Source organism: Nuphar pumila, chromosome 5, assembly GCF_984573655.1.
Source record: "Nuphar pumila chromosome 5, dmNupPumi1.hap1.1, whole genome shotgun sequence".
Taxonomy (NCBI): Eukaryota; Viridiplantae; Streptophyta; class Magnoliopsida; order Nymphaeales; family Nymphaeaceae; genus Nuphar; species Nuphar pumila.
The window spans coordinates 71,191,191-71,198,046 of record NC_143253.1 but is presented as its reverse complement, the minus strand read 5'-3'; the positions used below and the strand labels follow the sequence as shown (position 1 = coordinate 71,198,046).

The 6,856-nt window shown below is 36.0% G+C and overlaps 1 pseudogene; it reads left to right on the top strand.

Moving 5' to 3' along the window:
• The first annotated feature begins 253 nt into the window (after positions 1–253).
• On the top strand, positions 254–1,400 carry LOC149837754 (transmembrane and coiled-coil domain-containing protein STS1 pseudogene; annotated as a pseudogene).
• The last annotated feature ends 5,456 nt before the right edge of the window (positions 1,401–6,856 follow it).

Genomic DNA, 6,856 nt, shown 5'->3' with positions numbered 1-6,856 from the left:
CAGGAATAACCCCATCGATCTTGCTGGGGTCTCCATTCTCGGTCTACCTTAGCATGGAAGCAGTGATTATGTGGAAAAAGAGGACTTGAAATTCTCCACCTCCTTTCCAGCGCCTGGGATAAACCTTGAACTATGGTAGAAGCAGGATAATCACAGAGCCTGCAGATATTTATAACTGTGTCCAAAGAATCACCTCAATTCATTATGAAAGGCCCCCAAGATCTTATAAAGGAAATCATTCGTTGTATGGTATATGATTATTCTGGGCGATCTAATTGGAGAAATTGATCTGCCATGTCATGTTGGCATGATTAATCCATGGAGGTGGACTAAAATGGAAGATTTGGAGTTTATCATTTCTTGCTTTGCTATGGCTTCTGCGAAGGCCAATGAAGCTCAACCAGAAGCTGAAGAAAAACAAAGTAAATGGTCCAGGTGGAAATAAGGTGGTATTATTGGTGCTGCTGTGTTGACTCGCGGAACCTTGCTAGCAATAACTGGTGGTCTAGCAGCTTCAGCAATTGCAGCTGAATTTGGTGTGTTGGCACCCACACTTAGTACCATTATCCCTGTTATTGGTGCAGGTGGCTTTGCTGCTGCAGCCAGTGCTGTTGGACCAGTTGTGGGATCTGTTGTTGTTGTCACTTCTTTTGGAGTTGCTGGAGGCTGGTCTTGCTGGGACTAAAATGGCTAGAAGAATTGGAGATATTGATGAATTTGAATTCAAACACATTGGTGAAAATCACAACCAAGGTGCCACGTAGATAGTGTTAAGCTCTCTAGTAGCTGCATTAGCATGGCCATCTACACTACTACCTGCAACAAATTTTATAGACGGCAAATGGTCTATTGCAGCGGACAGATCAGATAAGGCAGGGAAGCTTCTTGCTGAAATGTTGCTAAAAGGATTACATGGATACAGGCCTGTTACTCTTATTGGTTATTCCTTGGGAGCAAGGGTGACATTCAAATGTCTTGAGCATCTGGCCATATCTGCTAATAGTGCTGGCATTGTGGAAAGAGTTGTTCTCCTTGGAGCACCAATTCCATTGAGATATGAAAATTGGAAGGCTGCTCGTAAGATCGTGTCTGGGAGGTTGGTGAATATGTATTCTACCAATGACTAGATTCTTGGTGTTGCTTCCCGTGCAAGCTTGCTTACAGATGGATTAGCAGAAATTCAGTTTGTCAAAGTACCTGGGATTGAGAATGTTGATGTTACAACATTAATCGATGGCCATTCTTCTTGTCTTCATGCTACCCAACAAATTGTTGAGCGGTTGGAATTGGATACATACTATCCTGATTATTTTTTTTTTCAGCTCTCGTGCAAATCCCTAGAGTGTTGTAGATATCTCACCGATTATTCAGGGGTCAAACTACAAATCAGGTTGTGGTGATCAGGTACGAGCCATTTACTCATCCTATCCACTGTTTGAATCTTTCATATATGTTGTGTGATATTTTCACTGATCCCTGCATACCAATTGATCTCTAGTACATATGACTAGTGCATTCACACATTAAACTATAAAAAGGTTAAATATTGATCCATGCCCTGCAAATGGCGCCATCCACCCATTTCAGCACAGGTACACCTTGTCACCATCACCTATACGGACTCCGCTTCACTATCAGCTCCCAATTACCTCTAGGTAGCATCAATAGTTCCCCTGTATATAGGATCTTTGCTGCCCAGCAACATACTACAGTAACTACCGGCAAATAACCCTTGTTACATTCTTGCTGCCAGCATCCATAACAGTCCTGTACATTTTTTTTTTTATATATAACCTTATATCCACTGTCCTTATTCACCTCTTTATAGCATAACCCTCCCATGAATAGCTGTGATATTTTCTTTGAATCGGTTGTAGTTTCACCCATCTCAAACATTCATGCTCTCCTTTACCACTCTCAGTCCCACTTGCCCAGCCCTATCACCATTGCTTCACCCCATCAGTAGCGTACAACTCTCGCCTTTGTCATGTAATGCCCATCATGCCTCTGTAGCCTACAAGTCAATATTTTCACTCCTTACCTATATCAAGGCACTGCTTTTAGCTGATTTGGGAATCACTGATATTATGCAGTGATCAGCTGAAAGTATGGTATATGTTAATAGGCATCAGAACTCCACCTATAAGTAGTGATCAGCTGAAGCTTCTCATTTACTCTAGCTGGAAAGTCCTACCTGTGACTTTCCATACCGCCTTCCCATAGCATGTCATTTCATCTTCACTACCCATACTCATTTATCATTTGCTGGCCACCCTAATGCTTTCACTTCTCGTGCCCCTCATTCATATCACCTATATGTTCTCCTGTTGCACAGAAGCATGTCCCTCTACTTTCACTTTACCACACTGCTATACCTCCACTCTTGTCATGTGCCCTACCCCAATGTAGTATCCCAGCTATCTACAAATCATTTCCTATACTGTCACCTACTTCCCAACCATCTCCTGCTATCATCTACCTATGTTGCATATATGCCATATATATATATATATATATATATGCATATACATATACATGTGTATATATAAATATATACATCACATTTTCTCCATTTTTAAACCATAAATATCGTGGTATGTGGACATCTCACCATTGTCATCTTTGAAATCAATATGATATGTTCAATTCTCTTTTTCTTTCATACTAACTATAGTGTTTTGCAGGGATAATAAGGAAAATATCATTACTTGGAGTTGTAAATCCAAATTTTATATGTTGTAACAATTAGATCCTAATGAGAATTTACATTCTCCGTTTTAGATAGAATGAATGAGCATTGCTACTATCATAAATTGTTTATTTCCATGCTTTTACCTTTATTTTCCAAAATTTCACAATGGTGAAACACGAATGGCACGTGCACCATTTCATAAGAGGTAATTGATCCTAAGTTGATGATTTACATCAATGGCCATAGTCAGGGTGTAAACAAAACTTAGGATTTTTATCTTTTATAAAATAACACTAGATCCACACTGGATCCTTTTCAAAATTCATCATATTTTCCTTAAATATTTTTCTCTTTTATCAGAGTTTAGTTTAAAATTAATTCAATATATATATCAATGGCCATAGTCAGGATATATTGAGAATTAATTTTATTTTAAACTCTATAAAAGCACCAAAATATGTTTTATTCTTCACCTGAATTTAAATATAGATTATTTTATAATACATTCAATGACCATAGTCAAGGATGTATTATATTTTCAATCTTATTTTAATTCATTTAAAGAATGAGATATGCTTTTCAAAATCCAATTTTAAATTCTTTAAATTCATTCATCATTCAGGATAGAACTGCAGCATATTTTCAAAATTCCTTTTTCAAAAACTCCAAGTGATGTTAATATCTTCTTCAATCAATCTTCAAATCTTGTAAAATCCAATTCATCTTTTCATTTTCAATTCTATCTCAAAAGTTCAATTTAACTTTGAGATTTCAAATTCATTTCAAAAATTCCAATTCAAATCAGGTTTCAAAGTTCAAATTGATTTTGAAATTCCAAATTCATTTTATGTTCAAAACTCCAATCAAATTCAAAGTTCAATTTAAACTTTGAGATTCCTGATTCATCTTCTAAAATTCCAAATTCAAGCTCGAGATTCAAGTCCAATTTGACTTTGAAATCCATTCATTCTCAAATCAATTTTGAAAATTCCAAATCCATTTTAGGATCCAGAACTCAACTCCACTTTGGATCTCAGACTTCAGATCCAAGACCCATTTTAGGATCAAGAACCCAATTCTACTTTAGATCTGAGACTCCAGATCCAAGTCTATTTTAGGATTCAGAATCCAATTTCATCTTGGATCTCAGACTTTAGATCCAACTCCATTTTAGGATTCAGAATCCAATATCATCTTGGATCTCAGACTTCAGATCCAAAATTCATCTTAGGGTCTAGATTCCAACTCTATTTTTGGATCTCAGATTTTAGATCCTAAATCCATTTTAAGATCCAGAACCCATTTTTCGGATTCAGAAATCAAATTCCAGCTCGGATTTCAGATCTTGGATCCAATTTTATTCAGGATCTAGAATCCAATTCCATTCCCAATTCTAGATTTCAAATCCAATTTCATTTTCAGATCTCACTTGAACTTCCTATATCCATTTCTATTTTTAAATACCATTTGATTTTCTCAAATTCATCCTGGTTTCAAACTTTAAATCTAGAATTCAATATCACTTCAAAATTTTATCTTCTTCTCCTAAATCCATGATTAAATTCAAAGTCCATTTCTGACTTTGAAACTTCATTTCCTTTCATTTCAAAGCTTCAAATCATTCTTTCTCAAAATCAAGATTTATTCTTCCAAACTCTAATTTACTTCAAAGACTTAGAACTTCTCTGATCTATCTCAAGTTCTAAATTAGATTCAATTGTTTCTTCACTCCATTATCAAGTTCATCTGAGAAGCACTTGGAAATTTTCAAAATATCTTTCAAAAAGAGCATACATCCTTGCATTGCACAAGCATGATTCTTTGTGCATTTAGATCTTTAGGATAAATTTTTAGATGGCATTTAGGCAAAGCACAAGGCATAAATTCGATCCTTGGTTCGATTACCCCTGGTAAAGGCGCCAGGAATGGTCGAACCTCGTAGTCTCTCCATTTTCCCGCAATATATTTCAAAACGGAGACGAGTTATTTGCTAAATATTTTCAAATTAAGGTCAAGTGAGACCCCGCAAAAGAGTTCCTCTCTCATCTCTTCTTTCTTTTCTCTTCTCTCTTTTTTTCTCCCTTAAAAACAGAAAAAATAGAGGTTGGAAAAGGAAAAAGAGAAGGAAGAGAGAAAAACCACAAGAAAGGAAAATTTTTGCGATGATCACAGATCCAGAATCCAATTTCCATTTTGGATCTCAGACTTCAGATCCAAAATCTATTTTAGGATCCAGGATCCAAATTCCATCATTGGATCTCAGATTTCAGATCCAATTCCCATTTAGGATTCCAAATCGAGAATTCAATTTCATCTTGGATCTCAATTCTATTTAGGATCCAAAATTTTGGATTCAAATTTCATATTGAATTCTAGATTTTCAAATCAAATTCTATTCCCAATTCCAACTTTCAAGTCCAATTCCATTTTTTTTTCCAGATTTTAAAAATCCATGTTTATCTTGATTCCCAAAAAACCAAAAACCAATTCCACTTCTCAATTCTATTTAGATTTCTCAAATCTCATTCTGATTTCAAACTTCAAAGCTAGAATTCAATTCCATTTCAAACATTCATCCAGGTTCAAAATTTTAATTCAAAGTCCATTTATGACTTTGAAATTTCCTTTCTTCTCCTTGTATCTCAACTTCAAAATCATTCCTTTCAAAGTACAAATTTATTTTTCCAAAACCCTGATTATTCCAAAAACTTAGAACTTTAAATCTTAAGTTCTAAATTAGAAACCATTTTTTCACTCTATTATCAGATTCATCTCAGAAACACTTGGAGATTTTCAAATCATTTTTTCAAAAGAGCATACATCCTTGCATTGCACAAACATGATTCTTTGTGCATGTAGATTTAGGATAAATTCTTAGATAATCTTTTAGCAAAGCAAAGAGGCATGAATTTGATCCTTGGTTTGATTACCCCTGGTAAAGGCGCCAGGAACGGTCGAACCTTGTACCGACGAGCGAATCCCGTCTCCCGATTTTCTCGCAAATATTTCAAAACGGAGGTGAGTTATTTTCTTAAATATTTTCAAAATTAAAGTCAAGTGAGACCCCACAAAAGAGTTCCTCTTTCTCTTCTTTCTCTTCTTTCTCTTCTTTCTCTTCTTTCTCCTCTTTCTCTTCTTTTCTCTTCTCTCTTCTTTTCTGTCTTTTATCTTCTCTCTTCAAAAAGGAGGAAATAGAGGTTAGAAAGGAAAAAAGGTGGAAGAGAGAGAAAGATACAAGAGGAAAAATTTTGCGATGATCACAGTTGTGGCGACCGTGATGGGACCGCGTCTCCATCCGGTTGAATTTATGCCTTTGCTTTGCTTTAATATTATCTAAGTCTTTATTCTATAAATGTCAGCTTAATTTTCATGCAAACCTTAGGAGCCCAGACTCTGTCCTAAGCTGACATCATTGCATATAGGATCTAAGTATGGTTTGGTAGGACCATATTGAGGAGATTATTCCATGCTCACATTAGACTTAGGTCTGAAATACAACTCTCCTCAATTCTAAGGATTGAATATAAACAATGTATGCAAGTGTATGCTTCTATCCATTTAATTTCTATCTCTTTAGGACTTGCATTAGAGATTTCTGGTTTTATCTGCATGTTGAACATGTTTTTAAAAAACATCCCTACCTATATTGTCCCGGTCTTCACGTTGTTGGGCTGTCTCACTGAACCATAGTTCGGGAGAGAGCCTCACAACTGGACCACTTATTTGGGTTTGCGCCCCCCTACCACGTACCTAAGGGCCATAGTCCGAGGTATATCGGTAGGTGCTCAAGGATGTTGGGAAGCCATTACCTTAGAACCAGAGAAATATTTCTATGCCACGTACTTCGAGCTTCGGCTTGGGTATATCGGCATATCTTGATTGGAATCAGATGATCTAAACCTTAGAGTTAGGATTAAGGTTCTACAAGCAATTTCAAAATATTGCATTTTAGAGTCAGCCTTTAGGGAGTGTTGTTTGCGCATCCTTGCTTGTGCAACTTTGGTTATGCGATGTTTCTCTTATTTTTCTTATATATATATCAAAACCTTTTTAAAAACCCTGGGTGTATTATTCAAAATTTCCCCCTTACTTTCAAAAACCTCAGGTGTATATTTTCCTCTACCTACATTCTTTTCTCTTTTAGATCAAATTTTTCTTCAAAAC